At 46.7% G+C, this 9,248-nt stretch overlaps 1 protein-coding gene across 6 annotated transcripts in view; it reads right to left on the bottom strand.

Annotated features, from left to right (window-relative positions):
* Nucleotides 1-9,248, bottom strand: part of DIP2C (DIP2 acetate--CoA ligase C (putative)) — a 370,070-nt gene that overhangs the window by 246,800 nt on the left and 114,022 nt on the right. The gene's annotated exons all lie outside the window — the stretch shown is intronic.

Here is a 9,248-nt window from a genome sequence, read left to right as displayed (position 1 = left end):
TGTATGTTTGTTTGTATGTATGTATGTATGTATGTATGTATGTATGTATATAATTATGTACTTGTATAGAAGTGTAAAGTGTAGAAAAACAAAACAGAGTGATACAGTTGAATAATTTTCAGATCTGGACTTAACACTCTTTGCCATCAGTATTTCTAAGATAATGTTGTTTTACTATTATTAGTAAGAAGCTCTGGTGACTTGTGACTATGGTTACGGCTATAAGTGCCACCTGTGAATTCCTACATATGGTTTCTGTAGCTGAGCACTAAATCACCGATAATGCTAATCTTTTTTGGTGAAAACATACCTGTAAAGGGGAACTTCCCATCAGTGTGTGTGTGTGTGTGTGTGTGTGTGTGTGTGTGTGTGTGTGAGAGAGAGAGAGAGAGAGAGAGAGAGAGAGAGAGAGAGAGAGAGAGAGAGAGAGAGAGAAAGAGAGAGAGAGGGAGGGAGGGAGAGATTCTGAAGAATGCCACACCACAATGACATGGTCTCTCCACCAGAGAAAAGATAAATGGGTTGCTTCTATGCATTCATAATAAACCCCTTGAGGAACGATTAGTTGTTCAGCCCTGTGATTTCTGAGTTTCACAATTGGTGAGTAACCAGTTGTTTTATCTGGACGCTGGACAGCTGGTTATGAAGATATTGAAACAATATTGCTCCACAGGAATCTTGACAAGGTCACAGGTCCAATTGATAAGGCCTGATAAATACACAGCAGGCTGATAAGGCCTGATAAATATATAGCAGCCAGTAGTGGGAGTTTTTTCACCATGCTGCTAAATTATTGTCCCTTGTGAAATGACCTCTAACAAATGCAGGAAATTTAGTCTTCCAACTGCCTGATAACTGTGTTCGATATCATCCAGATCTAGAAGCCCTGTTTTAAAATTTGAGATCCTTTCTGAAGCCCCCGACACTAAACACATAGATAACTATTGTTTCTAAAGAGTAGTACTATATTGTGTAGCTCTCATTAAATCAGAAAAAACATCTGGTGAAAATTTAATGTCTTTTCTAACAGGACACTTGGATATAGGAAGAATGTCAGTATAATCATAATAAGCAGAACTAATATTTGGATTCCAAAACTATGCAGATCAACACAAGAATAAATCTCATTGAAATAAACCAGACTTCATAACAGTTGCAGTTGCAACACTTGGAAATTGCTTTTTACTATAGATCCTAGGCCAGATCATGGCCAATGAACTTTTCTGAGGGCTAGTGATCTGGAAATCTTGTGATCCAGTTTATCACAAGCTGATCCGGAAGTAGCACAAGTCATTGCTTGACTCCGGAAGATGGTTGATAAACTGGGGTTGAGTAACATGAAAAGATAAAAGAGACAAAACTTGCCTATTTTCATTAATATAGCAGGCTCTGGAAGTATCTATTTTGGAAAAAATGGTTTCCAGTTACAAGAGATGACATATCCTTGAATGGGTTACAAGGAATCTGGCAGCACCTTTCCTGACTAACAAATGTTATTAAATGACATAAGCTCTCCTCCTACAATTCTGGTATGGGTTACAATTAAAATAGTAGAAAATAAACAAGTTGTTCAAATTAAAAATGACACAACCATTATTAAAAAAGAAGACAGGATATAAGGTATCACAAACAAATTTTCTAAAACATGTTTTTAAAAATCAGCTCAGATTTGCATCATTCTTCCTTCCTCCCTCCCTCCCTCCTCCACTTTTTTGCTTTTGAAAAGAGAATATTATGACATTATCTAGTTGGGTAGTAAAACTCAAGAGAGCAAAAGGACCCCACAGTTCAATCCTGAGCTATGTATATTCTGTTCTATTAGAGAATATAAATAGACTGGCATTCCTCTGCGTGACAGAGTAAATGATGAGTTTGCATTAACAATGTGAATGTGTAGTTTGGGAAACTTTTCTTTGGGTTTTCAAACTAATTTATAGTGCTCTGATTCCCTAATGGGCTTCTGTGCAAGTGCTAATGAGGTCTGATTCGGCTTAGCTTTTATCAGCCGAAACAGACTATGTGCTGCCATCTGCTGGAGGCAGGAAGAACAAGATATAGGAACAGAATTGCTTTCTGTATGAGACCGGAAAGGCGTGAGCCAATTATAGATATATTTTTTTTCAAACTCAAGAAAATATTTGGGGGTGGAGAGTGGGGTAAGGGCAGGGGAGGAGGAGAAGAAAAATCCTGCCTAACTGCTAAATTAATAGGGATTTTTCCTAAGACATCTGATGATGTCTTAGGAAAAATAAATAACAAAAATAATTTTCAGAGTAGGAAGAGAATTCTTTGCAGCATTTCTGGGGAGTGTTTCTTAACCTCACCAACTTTAAAAACTGTGGATTTAAACTCCCAAAATTCCCAGGCTTTCCTAAAATCACTGAGATTGAAACACACTACAGATAGTCCTCAACTTGTGACAGTTGCTTAGTGACAGTTCAAAGTTACAACGGATTTCTTCTGAGGATACTAACAACTCGGATTTGAAGTTCCATTCCAATACCACTTTAGTCATTTACAAATTGGGTTAAATTTGGGGTTGTTTGCAGTGTCCCATAGTCACGTAAACCTTGTTCCTGATGATTTTACTTAAAATCAGCATCTATTTCCAGTTTTCAGCAAAAACATGCTGATAGCAAACTATTGTTCGCTTAAAGGCTGCAATGGTTGTTTTACAACATTTGCTTAAACACCCTGCTGCAAAAAAAATGGTAATAAATTTGGCTCAGCCACATGGGTTCCTGATTTACAACTGTCATGAGTTATGACGAAGATAGCTAAGCTCCGTTATAGTCGTAACATGAGGACCAACTGTATTCCACAGCAACAGGGCAGTGGTGGGTTTCAAAAATTTTTACTTTGGGTTGTGTGGGTGTGGCTTGGTGGGCATGGCATGGCTTGGTGGGCGTGGCTTGGTGGGCATGGCAGGGGAGGGATACTGTAAAATCTCCATTCCCTCTCCACTCCAGGGGAAGGTTACTGCAAAATCCCCATTTCTTCCCGATTAGTTAGACTTGGGAGGCAGAGAATAGATGGGGGCAGGGCCAGTCAGAATTTTTACTACCGGTTCTCCGAACTACTCAAATTTTCCACTACCGGTTCTCCAGAACTGGTCAGAACCTGCTGAAACCCACTTCTGCAACAGGGTTCAGCAAAGCTTTGCTATAGCTAGAAGCTTGCATGGAGGTGGTTTTGATCTATTTCTGTTACCTTGAAGAAAAAATTTGTCCCAAGTCCCTGCAAACCTCGAACATGGGAGTGAGCTGAAATCTAAAAATATAGTTAAATGAAAGAGCATTGCTATTTTTTCCCTACCTCATTCATTTTGTACAGCACTCTCCTTCTCTCAGGACAGATGTATGGTAGAAGTGTTGACACAAATACAACACATTTGGTTATTCACTTCACAAGCTTTTGTGAATTAAGCATCTTTCTCTTCTGCCGGCTTTGCCCACGCCTGAGAGTAATTGAGTTGTCCTGTGACTATTTCTTTTTTCCTGGTGTGCTTGTATCTGTGTCTCTTCTCTTAATCTCAAAGGTTTTGTTTATACATTGATTTATAACCTAAAATGACCACAGTCTATTATCTAATCTCACAAGTTAGGAAATTTGTTATCTGGAAAAAAAAAGGTGATATTGTAAAGCAATTTATTATTGCAGATATGGGGTTTATTACATGATCAGTGGATTTGTAGGGCAGGTAGTCCTCAATTTATAACCTTTCATTTTGAGACTGTTCAAAATTACGACGATACTGAAAAAAGTGAGTTTTTCACATGACCATTGCAAAAACCCTGTAATCATGTGATCAAAATTCAGGCGCTTGGCAATTGGCATGTATTTATGATAGTTGCAGTGTCCCAGGGCAATATGATGATCTTTTGCAACTTTCTGACAAGCAAAGTCAATGGGGAAGCCAGATTTAATTAACAACTGCAGGGATTCACTTAACAATTATGGCAAGGAAGGTCATAAAATGGGGCAAAACTCACTTAACAACTGTCTGGCATAGCAATAGTTGGGCTCAATTGTGATCGTAAGTGAAGAATATATACTGAGGGTAGGAAAAAAAAAATGATGCTAGAGCTGATGCTCTTTGCCAGCTGCTATAACTAACACAAGCAGGTGTAAGTATTGCAAAATGAATAAGTATTTAAGGAATCACAAGCATTGGAGCACACGTTTTGCACAAAACCTTAGGCTTGATCCATGAAAGTTCTAGCTAAGACGGGGTGTCAAACTCAATTTCACTGAGGGCCGCATCAGGGTTGTATTTGACCTCAGAGGGCCAGGGTCAGTGTGGCCAAAGTGGGCGTGGCCAGCTCAACGTCACTCGTGTTGGAGGCGCCTGTGGTGGCCCAAATACTCTGCTAGCAAAAACAGGCTCCCATGCTCCGTTTCTGGCTGCGAAGGCCTCTTTCAACCTTCTGCCAGTGAAAAGGGAGCTCGGGAGAGCCATGTGCAGCCCTCACGAGTTCCGTTTCTGGCTGCAATACCTCCTCCAACCCTCTGCCAGCGAAAACAGAGGGCTGCACATGGCCTTCCCGAGTTCCCTTTTCACTGGCAGAGGCACCGTGGGCCGGTCCTTTGCTATTTCCAGGGTGGCCCTGTGGGCCAGGTCTAAGCACCCCGTGGGCCAGATCCGGGCCACGGGCCTTGAGTTAGACACCCCCTAAGCTAAGAGATCAAGACTTCCAGAGTTGATTTAAATAGGCTGTAGAGAGCTAGCTCAGTCTAGGTCAGAAAAAAGCCGTTTCATTCTTTCATTGATGCATTTTATATAAGTCAAACACTCAGAGCCTTTAGTGTATGGAAGAGGATTAGAACTGACTATATAATCACAGCAACCAAAATGACTGCATTGTTCATTTTGATTATAATTTCATACAAGTATTTGTGAAAATAATAAACAATTAACAGAAATTCAATCCCCAAAAAGTAGAAACTGGATTTTTGAAATCAGATGAGTTTTGTCATAGGGACAAAGAATACACTTGGAGAATAGTGGAAATATTGGTAATCCTTGATTTATGACTGGTCTCCCAAAAGATACTTATGACCCAATTTCAATGTTAAAACAGCCACACAGACTCAACCTGCAATCATGTGATCACATGTTAGGCTCCTGGCCACCTTTATGGTTCTTTGCGGGCAGTTGACTGTGATTTTCAACATTTTTTTCTGTTAGTTTCCAGCATTTACTTCTGATGTCTCACAAAAAATGCTCATTGGGTAAAATGTAGTCACTTAACAATCCCAATGTTTGCTTAACAACCATAGCATTTGCTTAACAACCCTTGCAAAAAATGTTGCAAAATAAGGAATGATCACGTGGCGACCTGCTTAACAGCTCAATTACGGTTATAAATCAAGAACCATCTGTGTATCCCCCATTAAAGCAGTCAGATCCCAACCAAGATAGCATGGAATGATAGACTATGGCTGAAATGATGGGATCCAATTCCCCCAAACCCCAGAAATTTGGCAATGACAGTGGTTGCATGAAATTAGAGTAACATGAATAAGCAATAGCATTTAGGCTTATATTCTACTTCATAGTGCTTTTCAGCACTCTCTAAGCAGTTTACAAAGTCAGCATCTGGATCCTCATTTTTCCAGCCTTGGAAGGATAGAAGGATGAGTCAATCTTGAGCCTCTTTAGTTTATTTTATTTTATTGTCATTGCACCTGTACAATGAAATTAAATGCCATCTTCAGTGTACAGCATACGTAAGAAAACTATAAAAATAAAACAAAAACACATATCCAGGATCAAACTGCTAGCAGTCGGCAGAGTTAGCCTGCAATGATGCATTCTAACCTCTGTGCCACCACAGCTCTTCATTAATTAAATGGGTATAGACTGCTGAACATTTCAGAAGGGCAAGATCAAAATAAAATGGGCTTTGTCTTACCTGAAAGCCCTTTCTGATTGTGGTGGGTCCGGTGGTCCTCTTCCATGGGGGAGATGCTCATCCGATGACGTCGGATCGGGTCTGCTAGCTGAGAAGCTCCTCCCTTCCTGTAGCCTCCCAGCTTTCTGATGAGATCCGAATTGTAGCAGACCTACACGGTGAGCTGCAAGAAAGGAAACAGGACACCAGAACCCCGCCGAATCGGTCCTGGGCATAAACAGGGTGGGGCGGACCACCGGACCCACCACAATCAGAAAGGGCTTTCAGGTAAGACAAAGCCCATTCTCATTGATCGTGGGTCCGGTGGTCCTCTTCCATGGGACATACCAAAGCCTGGAACTATAGGGAGGGATGTGCCCCGGCCGATGAGGCGGACCACTGGAGGACCTGTTGGAGAACCCTACGCCCAAATGCCGCATCTGCCGATGCAAAGCGGTCCAGTCGATAATGTCTAATGAAAGGGGTCGGGGACGACCAGGCCGCAGCCCGGCAGATTTCCTCCAAGGAAGCTTGAGTGGCCCAGGCAGCCGAGGTGGCCGCACTGCGGGTGGAGTGGGCCGTGATCCGGGGTGGAACTGGCAACGCCTGGGACCCGTAAGCTGTGGCTATGGTGGCCCTGATCCAACGCCCCACCGTAATGGACGAGACTTTTTGGCCCATACTGGATGGCTGGAAGGAGACCAGAAGGGATTCCGATCTCCTGAAGTCAGATGTCCGACGGATGTAGATCCGAAGGGCCCTTCTCACGTCCAGGGAATGCCAGGCCCGTTCTAAGGGCCGGTTGGGACGTGGACAAAAATTCGGAAGGACTAGTTCCTGAGCTCTATGGTAAGGGGAATTTACCTTAGGAAGGAACGTGGGGTCTAACCTAAGTACCACCCGGTCAGGATGAAAAACACAGAGATCAGCCCTGATGGAGAGGGCTGCCAACTCTGAAATTCGTCTGGCCGAAGTTATGGCCAGCAGAAAAGCGACCTTATAAGACAGGAAACGTAGGCCCACTGACCTTATGGGCTCGAAGGGGGCCCTAGTGAGGGCGTCTAGCACTAAGGGCAAATCCCAGGAAGGGTATCTGTGGATAGAGCCCGGGCGAAGGTTAGAAGCCCCCCTGAGGAAGAGGCGGATAAGGGAACGGCTCGAGAGGGGGTGTTTAGAACCACAACACAAAATGGTGGACAGGGAGGAGACCTGTCGGCGGAGCGTGTTAGGAGCCAGGCCCGCCTCAAAGCCGTCCTGTAAGAACACCAGTACCTGCACCGTGGAGGCCGCCGTCGGGACGATGGAACGACGGTTGCACCATGACACAAAGGAGCGCCAGGTGGAGTCGTAAATTCGTGTCGTTGAAGGGCGTCGAGCCGCTTGGATGGTGCTGGCGACACGAGAAGGGACCCTGGCCGCCGTCAGCAAGCTCCGCTCAACCGCCAGGCGGTTAGCTGAAGCCATGCCGGATCCGGGTGGAGCAGTGGCCCTTGACGAAGAATCACTCTGTCGCGAGGAAGTCGCCAGGGATGCCGGACGGACAGGGCTTGGAGGTCCGCGAACCATGGCCGACGGGGCCAGAACGGAGCAATCAGCAGGAGCTCCGCCCGGAGGAACAGCATCTTTCTGATGACTTTGGGAATGAGGGGCAGAGGCGGGAAGGCGTAGAGGAGGCCGGACGGCCAATCGCTGTGTATTGCGTCCACGGCCTCTGCCCCCGGTTCTGGGTATCGAGAGAAGAACCTCTCTGTCTGGCGATTGGTCCGAGTGGCGAAGAGGTCCACCACAGGGAGGCCCAGGCGGTCGGTGATCATCCGAAACAGGTCCGGGTCGAGTGCCCACTCCCCCTGGTCCACCGACTCTCGGCTGAGCCAGTCCGCCTGGGTGTTTGTCACGCCCGATATGTGAGATGCCCGGAGGGACCTCAGGTGAGACTCCGCCCAGGCTCCCAGACTCTCGGCCTCCTGCATGAGGTGGCGAGACCGGGTCCCCCCCAGGCGGTTTACATGAGCCTTGGCGGCTACGTTGTCCGTCCGTACGAGAACGTGTTTGTCTGACACCTGATCCTGGAAGATCCGGAGAGCCAGATGGATGGCCCGAAGTTCCAACCAGTTTATATTGTGTGTCAAGTCGGACTGGGACCAGCGCCCCTGGGCCATGGACGAGGACAGGTGAGCCCCCCAGCCCAGGAGACTGGCATCTGTTGTCAGAATAAGGTATTGGGACACCCTGTACTCCCTCCCCTTGAGGACTGCTGCTGAGGACCACCACTGGAGGGAGAGGAGGACCTTGTGGGGAAGGAGGACCTTGCGGTCGGAAGTCCCTAGTTGACGCTTTTGGTACGGGAGCAGAAACCACTGCAGATCCCTGCAGTGGAGACGCGCCCAAGGAATGATCCCGATACAGGAGACCATCTTTCCCAGGAGCTTGGACAGGGATGCCAGGGAGACTGGTCTCCCTGACGACACTGACCTGACCAGTGACCGCAGGCTGGACAGGCGGTCCTGGGAAAGATAAACCTTGCCCTCCACCGAGTCGATGATAGCCCCCAGGTGCTGTATGCGAGTCGTGGGTATCAAGTGGCTCTTGGCCATGTTGACGGAAAACCCGTGGCTCTCCAGGACTCGGAGGGTGGTTTCCAGGTCCTGGCGCGCTAGATCCTCCGAAGTCGACTGGACGAGGAGATCGTCCAGGTAGGCCTGAATCCTTACTGGAAGAGTCCGGAGGTAGCCCACTAGCGCGGCCATGATTTTTGTGAATACTCGGGGAGCCGAGGATAGGCCGAATGGAAGGGCTCGATATTGATAATGACGACCCGCATAACAGAAGCGAAGGAACTGCCTGAAGTCCGCGTGGATGGGGACGTGGAGGTAAGCCTCTGTCAGGTCTATTGATGAGAGAAGGTCCTCGGGCCTGATACCTTCCAAGATGGAGCTGAGGGTCTGCATTTTGAACCGACGGTAGATGACCCGTCGGTTCAGGGATTTGAGGTCTAGAATTGCCCTCCAACCCCCCGACGACTTCTGAATGACGAACAGGCGGGAGTAAAAGCCTTGTCCGTGCAGCTCCTGAGGGACCGGTTCGATGGCCTGAATTTCGAGAAGATGTTGAATGGCCGATCAGATCAGGAGCCTGCGAGCCCGATCCCGAGAGAAGGGGCATTTGAGAAATCGGGTCGGAGGGGTGGAGAGAAATTCGAGGGAGAGGCCCACCCTGACCGTCTCCCTGACCCAGACGTCCGAGGACGTGGCCTCCCATTGGCTGGCAAACAGGGCCAAGCGGCCGCCGATGGGAAGGCTTGATGAACCGTCAGCGGGATCTGCGGGCAGAGCGCCCACGATCCCCACGGAAGGA

The sequence above is a fragment of the Pantherophis guttatus genome, chromosome 4 (assembly GCF_059756535.1).
Source record: "Pantherophis guttatus breed Tessera chromosome 4, ASM5975653v1, whole genome shotgun sequence".
Taxonomy (NCBI): Eukaryota; Metazoa; Chordata; class Lepidosauria; order Squamata; family Colubridae; genus Pantherophis; species Pantherophis guttatus.
The sequence above is the reverse complement of the archived record's forward strand: the minus strand, read 5'-3'. Positions and strand labels throughout refer to the sequence as shown.